General features: G+C 38.7%; 1 long non-coding RNA gene across 5 annotated transcripts in view; it reads left to right on the top strand.

Moving 5' to 3' along the window:
* The first annotated feature begins 2124 nt into the window (after nucleotides 1-2124).
* Nucleotides 2125-10377, top strand: part of LOC123454242 — an 82584-nt gene continuing 74331 nt past the window's right edge. For all 5 annotated transcript variants that reach the window (XR_006633231.1, XR_006633229.1, XR_006633233.1 and 2 more), the window contains exon 1: nucleotides 2125-2529. This is a non-coding gene — a long non-coding RNA (uncharacterized LOC123454242). The remainder of the gene's footprint in view (nucleotides 2530-10377) is intronic.

Genomic DNA, 10377 nt, shown 5'->3' with positions numbered 1-10377 from the left:
TCATTGTGTTTTATTTTAGGTAGCTATATTTGTGATAATTTGTTATTACATAGTAGTCGTATGCAATTATTCTATGTTCCAAATGATTTTGTTTGGGATTCATCTGTTGAATAAGAGAAACTTCTTGAAGAAAGCTGTCTATGATGTTTGTATCTGAATTTTTGTTTTATGCAAGCTTAGCTTCAAGTTAGACTGATAAAATCCTGGAGTTTATCTCATAAATACTTGTTGGATGACACAATCCATAGTTAAATTAGAATTTCTGAAATCTAGCATTTCAACTTCATGTGTTACCCCAAATCAAATTGGACAATTAAGTAAATATAAAATATAAGAGGCATCTGAACTGACTTGGAATTAATCCTCCTTGTCAAAAGTTTTGAACTGACTTTTCATATCTGATTGCAGCTTTGAGGTGGAAAGTACTTCTTGGTTGCGGAATTGGCTCAGTGGTTAAAGGTGCTTGCTTGTAAAGCCTGACAGCCCAGGGTTTGTTTCCCAGGATGCATGTAAAGCCAGATGCACAAAGTGATGCATGCGCTGGAGTTCATTAGCAATGGCAAGAGGCCCTGCTGTGTCTGCCCATTCTCTCTCTCCTCTATCTCTCTCTGTCTCTCTTTCTGCACTTGTGAATATAAATAAATAAATGATTTAAAAATTCTTGTGGGCTGGAGAAATAGATGGCTTAGGGGTTAAGGCATTTGTCTGCAAAGCCAAAGGATCCAGGCTTGATTCTCCAGGGCCCACGTAAGCCAGATGCACAAGGGGGCACATGCATCTGTAGTTCCTTTGCAGTGGTTGGAGGCCCAGCTGCTCCCATTCTCTCCCCCTCTCTCTCTCCATCTCTGCCTCTTTCTCTCTAAAATAAATAAATTAAAATATTTTTATTTATTTATTTATTTATTTTGAGAGCGACAGACACAGAGAGAAAGACAGATAGAGGGAGAGAGAGAATGGGAGCACCAGGGCTTCCAGCCTCTGCAAACAAACTCCAGACGCGTGCGCCCCCTTGTGCATCTGGCTAATGTGGGACCTGGGGAACCAAGCCTCGAACCGGGGTCCTTAGGCTTCATAGGCAAGCGCTTAACCGCTAAGCCATCTCTCCAGCCCAATTAAAATATTTTTAAAAGTACCTGTATTCAGTGACATCACAAAATATATGTTTAAGTTGTTAATGTATTAAATATGATCTTAAACATTTAAGTCAAATGTCCTTATAATAGATGCCAATATCCATGTACATTTTATATGCATTAATTTACTTGTATCCATCAAGAATATGTGTTTAGGGGGTGAATAGATGGCTTAGCAGTTAAGGCGCTTGCCTGTGAAACATAAAGACCCAGGTTCGATTCCCCAGGACCCAAGCTAGCTGCGCAAGGCGGAACATGTGTCTGGATGTAGTTTGCAGTGGCTGGAGGCCCTGGTGTGACCATTCTCTCTCTAACTCTCATAAATAAATAAATAAGTAACAAAAAGAAGATGTGTTTAAAATTGATATTGCTTTTAGAAATGTAAATAATTCTGTAGGTACTGAAGGCCATTGCTTTCCAGAACTCCCTTCTTTGAATGTGATGTGCTTCATTCATTTATGACAGTCTTGTGACATCAGTCAGGTCTGGCAGCCAGCTACTGCAGCCATTATATCACTCAGTATTTTCTTAGTAATTATTTTTATATCTTTTTCATACTACTTTGTACAGTATGTTTACTGTCATTATATGGCAGCAAACAGTTTAAATCCATGTTCATGGGATTTTAGCCAATGTTTATTTTTTTTTCTTATTTTGGGTTATAATAAATTTTGTATTGATGCATCTATAAGATACCTGAAAATTTTTTTTGCTCTTTTTTTTTTGTTTTTCTATTTGAGGTAGAGTCTCACTCAGTTCAAGCTGACCTGGAATTCACTGTGTATACTCAGGGTGGCCTCAAACTCACAGCGATCCTCCTACCTCTGCCTCTAGAGTGCTGGGATTAAAGGCGTGCGCCACCACGGCCAGCTTAATTTTAAAATTAAACGTGTCTCAATAGTACAATCTAGGGAGAAAAAAAAATTCTACTGTCGACAGTGAAGCTTAATTCATTTTTTTTCATTTCTTTTTCTTTTCTTGGCATCGGAAAAAGCAACATTCACGTCTGCTGTGCCATCCCCAGCCACAAGGTTCTGATTATGATTAACGAATGCTCTTCAGAATTCAAACATCTTGAAAAACAGCCAGTGCCTTGAAAATAACAATAAAAGTAAGGTGGCGCAGGCTTTTGAAGTCGTTAGGGAAACGATCACTGTGATCTTTGTACCACGGCTGCAGAGAGAGGACATCATTTCACATTTTTGGCGTTGTTAATGACAGCACAGCGACAGAAAGCAAGCAGGAGTTTCTGGGAGTAGCGTTAGGATGCGGGCTCCTGCTGAGCGCCCCATTCCTGGCTCTGCACAGCTGCCTTCTCAGCTGGGGGTTTGAAGTCAGCACTGAGAAAAGACAGACGTGCCCGTGGTGAGCGCATGCTCCTCGCTATGAGACAAAGGTAATGTTCAATTAATGCTTCAGGCTTCTGCTTGGTGACTTATTTCTGTCTTGTTTGTACGTTTTGCTTTGCATCTTTTTTTTAATGGTTCATTTTCTTTAAGTGGAATAAAATGTCTGAACTAAAAATTTCTTTGTGCAGTACTTATGGAAAGAACCTACACTTGGCAGCGTTATTGAAATCCGGGGGAACGGGGTGTACACCCAGACTCCCCGGGCTGGGCTCTGTTTATGCTCTGCTTGCATGTGTTATCAGTAAAAAATACCACAATTAAAAAGTAGAGTCCATGTCAAAAGTCACTTTTTAAATGCAGGGTTTGACTTGGTGAGAGCTTATGTGGAGTTTACAGACTCCTCCATTGTAAAATTGCATCTTCCACAGTATTAATGTTGATCTGTCTTTTGCATATGAATTAAGGCACGAAAATATTTATTTTCGACAAATCAATATTTAAATCTTTCAGCCATAAACAATTACTTCACCTCCATTTTTGTTGGTTAAAAATTGTACCTAGGTTGCATAGATAAAGTTTAAAAATAAACATGAGTTTATAGAATCCTATTCTTTAAAGAGTTATTTGATTTTATTTCTTGGAGTAACAAGCCTCTGGGAAGTATTAGCTTATTTACCCTCCGGGAATAATTTGCTTTAATAGTATAGGTCAAGCGATCTGAAAAACAATTCTCCATTGATGTATGAGTGCCTATATATATCCTGAAATTTGACTTGGGTCTTATGAATTTTCTCTGAGATTTTCACTAGCCTCTGGTTGGAAATCTGAATACTTTTGAACTTGTACAGTATTCTTGGAACAGGGTTCATGCACTGACTGTCTGCCAGAAACAAGTTAAGTGAGCTATATTTTAATGGTGTAGACTAAGGCATTAATTGATATCACTTTGATGGGCATTAACAATAAAATCATTTTTAGCAACAAAAATCCCCTCATTTTCTAAATCTGGGTTTGATGAAGGGAGGAATAAAATCTCAGCATGTGGTCCTTGCTCTGAAGCCATCTCTGTCTCAGCTGACCAGTGAGGTGTTTGCTGAGGGGATGGGATTTAACTCTCTTGATATGCAGCCCAGGCTATGAGGGAGTTTTGTAGACATCAGCGAATTTTATCTCAGGCTATACAATATTCGTTGATGACTGACTGCTCCGCACCAGTCACTGTTGTAAGCACTCTGATAACAGCTGCAAGCCAGGTGAGCAGTGCGGCAGGGAGCCAGGAAGAAGAAGGTAGGACTGTGTTTCAGCCTTGCTTTCTGAAGGATGAGGGGGTGAAAATGCCCTGGAAATGGGAGCTGCTGGCCTGATCCCGTGGCAGCTTCTACAGCCCTCTTCCTTTTCACATGGTGTTACACTGATCGGCAGGAAAGGAAAGAAAGCTGTGTTAGGAGAGTTGGGAGTGATTTCAAAGTAAGTAAGGAATAGCTCGTGATAGTGTAACAAAGCCTTCCAAACTCTGCGTTGAAACGCATATGAACGCTACTAATTTTACTCACAACATTGAGAAATGCAGAAGTAGTTAGAGTTTCTTACCTGGTTCTTTCCCTAGGCTTGCCCACCGGAAAGGCGCACTGTGTCTTTCTGTGTGCTGAACTTGCTTGTCATCTCTGGCTATGAGTAGCACTCTCTACAAAGTGAGCAAACTTCTGATAGTCCCCTGTGGAGCCAACTTGGAAACGTTTATATGTGGTTGCATTCCCAAGCCTTCTGCTTGTTTAGCATGTCTGCCTATCATGTATTATCTATTGTCTCTATCAGATAATTGCCTATTATTTCTCTCTCTACACATATTTATATATGTTAGCTATTTACCAGTCATCTATCATATATATTTATCTATTGTCTTTCATATAAATTATCATATTGAATATCATATCCAAATGAACATAGTATTTTCACTTATGCTCAACTATTTCTACTCTATTTTTCCATTATCAGCTCGGCTGTATTAGCTCTAGACCTAAGCTCTCACATTCTCTTGTAAGTGAGTGGTCATATCCTTTGATTATGGACAATGAGACATGAATATAAACTTCCTAAGTTTATGCACGACTTGGATTTCCCTGATATATGGGTACTGCATTAAGGCATTCCTGATACAAGTTCTGGCATGACTCCTTCACCTTTGTTTCTTGAAAGCAGATTGTGATGCTGAAAGCTGCTGTATCCACTTTGTGGCCATGAGTAGACAAATATGAGAATTTTGGAAATGGCAGCACCAGTGTGATCACACCTTTGGCTCAGCACTTCCTACATATCCCAAGATGACTTGTTTTAAAAATTATTCATTAATATATAATCTTTGGGCATATTTATTGGATTCATTATGTTATTGTTATACATGCATGCCCTAAAATTGACCAATGTTTACTAAGCCTCTCTAAATATTGTTTCCTGTTTATCTTTGAGAATATTGGTAACCAGCAACACTACAAATGTACACATGAAAAAATTGTTACAGATTGTTGAAAGTTAAACATTATTTTCAAAGAAAACAAGAATGCAGTTAAAGGCAAGTGTAATTTTTCTTTTGAGGCATTAGTTTTTTAGTTTTAGAGAGACAGACAGAGAGAAAGAGAGAGGGAGGGAGGGAGGGAGAGAGAGAGAGAGAGAGAGAGAGAGGGAGAGAGAGAATTGGAGCTCCAGGGCTTCAGCCACTGAAAGACAACTCCAGATGCTTGCGCCACCTAGTGGGCATGTGTGACCTTGCACTTGTTTCACCTTTGTGCATCTGGTTTACGTGGGATCTGGAGAGTTAAACATGGGTCCTTAGGCTTTGCAAGCAAGCACCTTAACTGCTAAGCCATCTCTCCAGCCCAAGGCAGCATTACTTAATGTAGTCCAGGTTGGCCTTAAACTTTCTCACTAAGGATGACCCTCAACTCCTTCTTCTACCTCCCAATTGCCTATGTCACCCACATGATTTATGTAGTGCTGGAGACTGAACTCAAGGCTTGAGGAACCCCATTCCAGCTTGGAACTCATTTTGTAGTCAAATATGAGTTTGAGCTTGATAGCCTCTCTTCCCCACCTCCCGAATGCTGGGATTACAGGTAGGCACTACCATTTCTGGTGACTATTCACGGTTATTGAACCCAAGCCTTTGTGCGTGATAGCACACTTTTTTCACTGATCTACATCCTCACAATACAAAAGTAATTCCTTCAGTGAAGAAGTTATGGCAAACGTTTATATATCAATTAAAAAATCAGTAGATTTTTGTTTCTGATTTTCCTCCAAAGTCTATGACTAACCAGTCCATTTGGTGATCATTTTCTCATATAAAATAAGTGGTTGAATTATTTTTCATGTTCATTGTAGATGTAAATTTACAAGTGAATTCGAAGAAAGTATACTTGAAACCATGAATTTATAACCCTACTTGTCAAATGGTATTGTAACATGTATATTCCACACATTGGATGTGAGCAAGGGCATTGTACTTCTGTTCACACTTTGGCCTCTGATACTGTTCACTGAAGAAGATAGGCTAAGTTTTAGCCTTTAATATGCCATTTTCCACACTAAAATCCAATTTATCCATTTACAGAAACACAGTACCTGTAAGCATCTCTTGGATGCCTTCAATGATTTTTTTGTGGTCATTAAATCCAGACAAAGCAATTCTACTAATGCGGGTATGTGTCTGAAACATGAGACTTCCCAGGTTTCTTGACATATCCATATCCAAACATCACCAGTTGTAAGAAACATGAGTTCCAGATCCTCTTGGAAGGAAAACCATAGTGAATGTTAGTATTTTATTTGAAAGCTGTGAACAAATAAGAACTAAAGGGAAATTTATTATAAGTAACATTGACTTCAAGAGCTGTTGTAGTTTTCCATCTCTCCTTGCAATACTACGGGACTACATGGGCTATGTAGTTTGGGCTCCAAACATGTCTTTATAGCCATGACATGTTGCTTAATTTGATCTCTAATTTGGTTAGTATTAGAAACTAAGATATTCAAACAAGGCATTGCTAGAGGTAGGAAATAAGCAAAATGGAGAAATGTAGTAAATTGATAGGAAGCATAAATATTTACCACATAAAATAAAATGACAGGTGATAGAAGAATGATCTACGTGTGTGTGTGTGTGTGTGTGTGTGTGTGTGTGTGTGTGTGTGTTGGCATACCTGAGGTCCTTTGGGTGGGAGATAAAAATATGCATCAACATGGAGGCTGTATCTTTTTCCTCAGTGCAGGAAACAGTTGCCTGGTAATTAAGATTCCCTCTTGTTTTGCAGAGTAACTTGCATTCTGCCCCCGAGAGCTGACTGCTACTTAAAAATGGAGGCTCTCTCTTTCTCTCTGAAGCAACACGGCATCTCTGGGTGTAGCTGAGTACAACACAAACAGACACACATTTTTCCCTACATGCTGGAAGCAGTTACCCGGTTGCCAAGGAAACGTCCTTATTTGGCCAGGGTCACCTCTGGAAACAATTGCAAGACTTCAAGAGCAGATCAATAGGGAAAAGCCACCAGGACCTCCACTTGCCAACATTGTCCCTATTATAAATGTCATTTTCAACAAACACTTGCTCGTGTAATTACTACGTAGCATGGAGTACCACATCAAAACGGAATGTGCACCAAGTCGAGCCCAGTCTTTGTGAAGCTTTGTGCTGAGAAGCCCAAGACTTTTATTAGAGAGACTCTTAGTGTGGCTATGAGCAGGGTCAGCAGCCTGAAGGTGGACCGGATCCAGCTTCAACTAGACTCCATTTAAGACAGCATTTACAAGATTCATTTACTATTCATTTATCTAAGCTAATGAGATTTTCATTTTAATTTCTGAAAATAGTTTAGCGTATATTAGATTGGTGCAGGTTCTTCTTTGTCAACAAGACACTTTCATTTATCCATTCAATGGGTTAATTTATTCATTCCTTTATCGGGTAATTTTGTTTTCATACCATGCCTTGTAATCCTTTGAGCATGAAAAGTGACTACAATACAATCCCTACATTTAAGGGTTGGGAGTTTCAATAGGAAGGAAAATGGCAAGGAAAATGCTTGCCCTGTGGGGCCTGTTTATCACCCAAATAAGCAGTTCTTCTGGGCTCACCAAGGAGAAGCTCTGGGGGAGAGCAAAGGTCTGCTCTTAGCATGAGAGTGGATAAGCACAGCGCCAGGAATCCAGGCCTGGGAGACCATCCTAGGGCAGAGATATCAGCAGACACAAAGGGCAGGGGTGTGGGGAGGAAAATGCATCTCTGGATGCAAGATGTGCAAGGGAAATGTGCATGGAGTTGAGGCTGGGAAAGAAAACCGGGACTCAGTAGAATTCTCTGTCATCTAGAAAATATAGACTGCAAGTTTTCCAGACTTTCTCTGTACATTATAATGAGCTTTAACTAGCTTTACATTTTCTTTCCTTTTCCTTTGACAGTCCAAGATTAGTTACAAATACCTGTGTGCTCGGGGTTGGCCTCATGGGATTGGAATGTCTGTGGTTGTTTATCATTTAAAGCAAGAATTGTGAAATCTGACATCCAACCCTCTAGCTTTTAAAATTCATAATGGTATCTGATTAATTAAAAGACCAAATGCTAAAAATTTATAGTTAGGCTTTGAGATGATTTCCACTTTGAAAGTAACCGGCGTAATTAAGAAGTTGGCACGGGTTATTTTGCAAATTAAGAAACCATTGCTTTTCTCAGAAATGTATAAAAAGCAGGATATATGCAGAGAGCAGTCCTATTTACATAAACGCTGTGAGTCACACTGAAATATACCTTGTTAGCTTTTCTGTATAGAGGACAAGAATCCACTTTGTGCACCAGAAAGTGTGACTGTGCCAGTGTTACAAAGCAGACGCTTTCTGACAGCATCTACGTTAGCCACCTGTTCTAGCCTGCATTTGCTGAATAGATTAGATGCTCTTGGGAGAGTGTAACTAACTGGTCTGTCTTGTTTCCAAGGCAACCATCTTTCTCTCTGTGGTATGACTCTGAAAGGGTTCATAACCCATTAGTGCTCCTCCGGGCAAGGATACGTGAACATTCTTTTCTTTCTTTCTTTTTTCCTATTCCATTTTCCCTCCTTCATTTCCTGTGGAAGATGATGTATTTAATAGATACCTTTACTGTATCTGCTGATTCAAATAGCACAACTTCCAAAGGAATGAGAAATTCAACTGTGAACCTTCAGAGCACGTAGTAGCTAAATGGAGGGATGTGAATAACTGTGAATGGAAAAAAAAAATTCAATCTCAAGTGCTTTCAGAAAATGAAAATATTTGTCATTAAAGGCCTGTACATATAGAAACACAGATTCAATGATGTCAGTGAAGGAAAAGCCATTGCATACACGATTAAAAGTATAATCTCTACCAGCTTTTTCTCACTTTGCAGAGCCAATATGGGCAGAAAGGACAACATTTAGTGAAGTTTTATTTAAAAAATACAATTTATCAAATCATGAGTTTGGGGCCAAATGATCATTTTCTGAATGCCTGAGGGCCAAGGGAAATGAGGGATGAAGGCCAGCTGACCTTCTACTCTGGTCGCAATGTGAGAATCCATACATTATGCCTGGGCCCATTCCCAGGTGACTTTCAGAATCAAAATACTCATTTTCTTCTGCTTTTAATATAGACTTGTTGTTTCTTTCACCTTTTGTATGTTATCCCATGAAGGACTTGCAAATAGGCACATTTCTCAATGACCATGTTCATTTCACGTGATCACACTTGCTCACACTAACTCAGTGAGCTCGATGCCATTTATCTTGCTTCACACTTGGGGAGTTTGAGGCTAAGGAAAGTGGAATTGGTACTTAGACTGAGTTCTAGTTCATTCTAAAGCAATGTTTCTTCACTGTGATTGCCCAGTCTATAAAGTTCTGAAACAATATTTGTAAAATACAGCTTTTCTGTGCCTTCAAATGTTGGGAAGAATAAAAATTTTGATGGAAGCATTGAAGTTTCACTTCTAGGAAGGTTCTGATTTGTTATTAATTATTAATTATTGGAAAACTCACTCCAAGTGTTTCCAAATTCACTAAAGATTGAAGAGTTATATATATTCCTTATAGGAAATGACTTCACTGTACAAGCCAATTCCTCTAACACTTCTTTATATCATCTTTCTATTAATGCTAGAGGAAATAATTGCATTGAGTCTTCAGCTTATGACGACATAATAACATAAAAAATTACAAGGGGTAATCTCAGCACTCAGGAGGCAGAGGTAGGAGGATCGCCATGAGTTCAAGGCTACCCTGAGACTACAGAGTTAATTCCAGGTCAGCCTGGACCAGAGTGAGACCCTACCTCCAAAAAAAAAAAAAAAAAAAAAATTACAAGGGATGCTCCAACCTGCGTGAGAAATGAGGTCCAGTTTTTGACTGTGGACAAATGTTAGTGCAATTAGACTTCCCCTGATTTCTGATTTTCCACTTATTTACATCCCAAGATCTGAATTCTCAAAGGCATTTTTTAAAGTAAATGGTTCTTTTATTGATACAGCGGCACTTTATGATCTGATCACATCCTTCATAAACAGTTCATAAAAAATTAGTTTATAATAGTATATAATAAAGCAGTATAAATATTTTACTTAGCTTAGAAGAAAAATTGCATATATTTTATTTTATTCATTTCCTCAATTAATTCTGATTGATCCTGGTTCTAGTTAAAGATTAAGTTGTCACCACATAATAACAAATATTCTGGAGTAGCTCAGAGGTATTTTTCTCTAAGAATAGAATGATTTGACAAAAGACGAAATACTTTATTTGTGATAAGTAAATTAAAATTACACCTTTCCTTCCTTTTTCAGCCTCATATTAATGTTTGTCATTTAGAAAGGTATGGAAGTTATTTTCAGT

Source organism: Jaculus jaculus, chromosome 13 (assembly GCF_020740685.1).
Source record: "Jaculus jaculus isolate mJacJac1 chromosome 13, mJacJac1.mat.Y.cur, whole genome shotgun sequence".
NCBI lineage: Eukaryota > Metazoa > Chordata > Mammalia > Rodentia > Dipodidae > Jaculus > Jaculus jaculus.
Note: the sequence above shows the minus strand (reverse complement) of the source record. Positions and strands in the feature narration are given on the sequence as shown.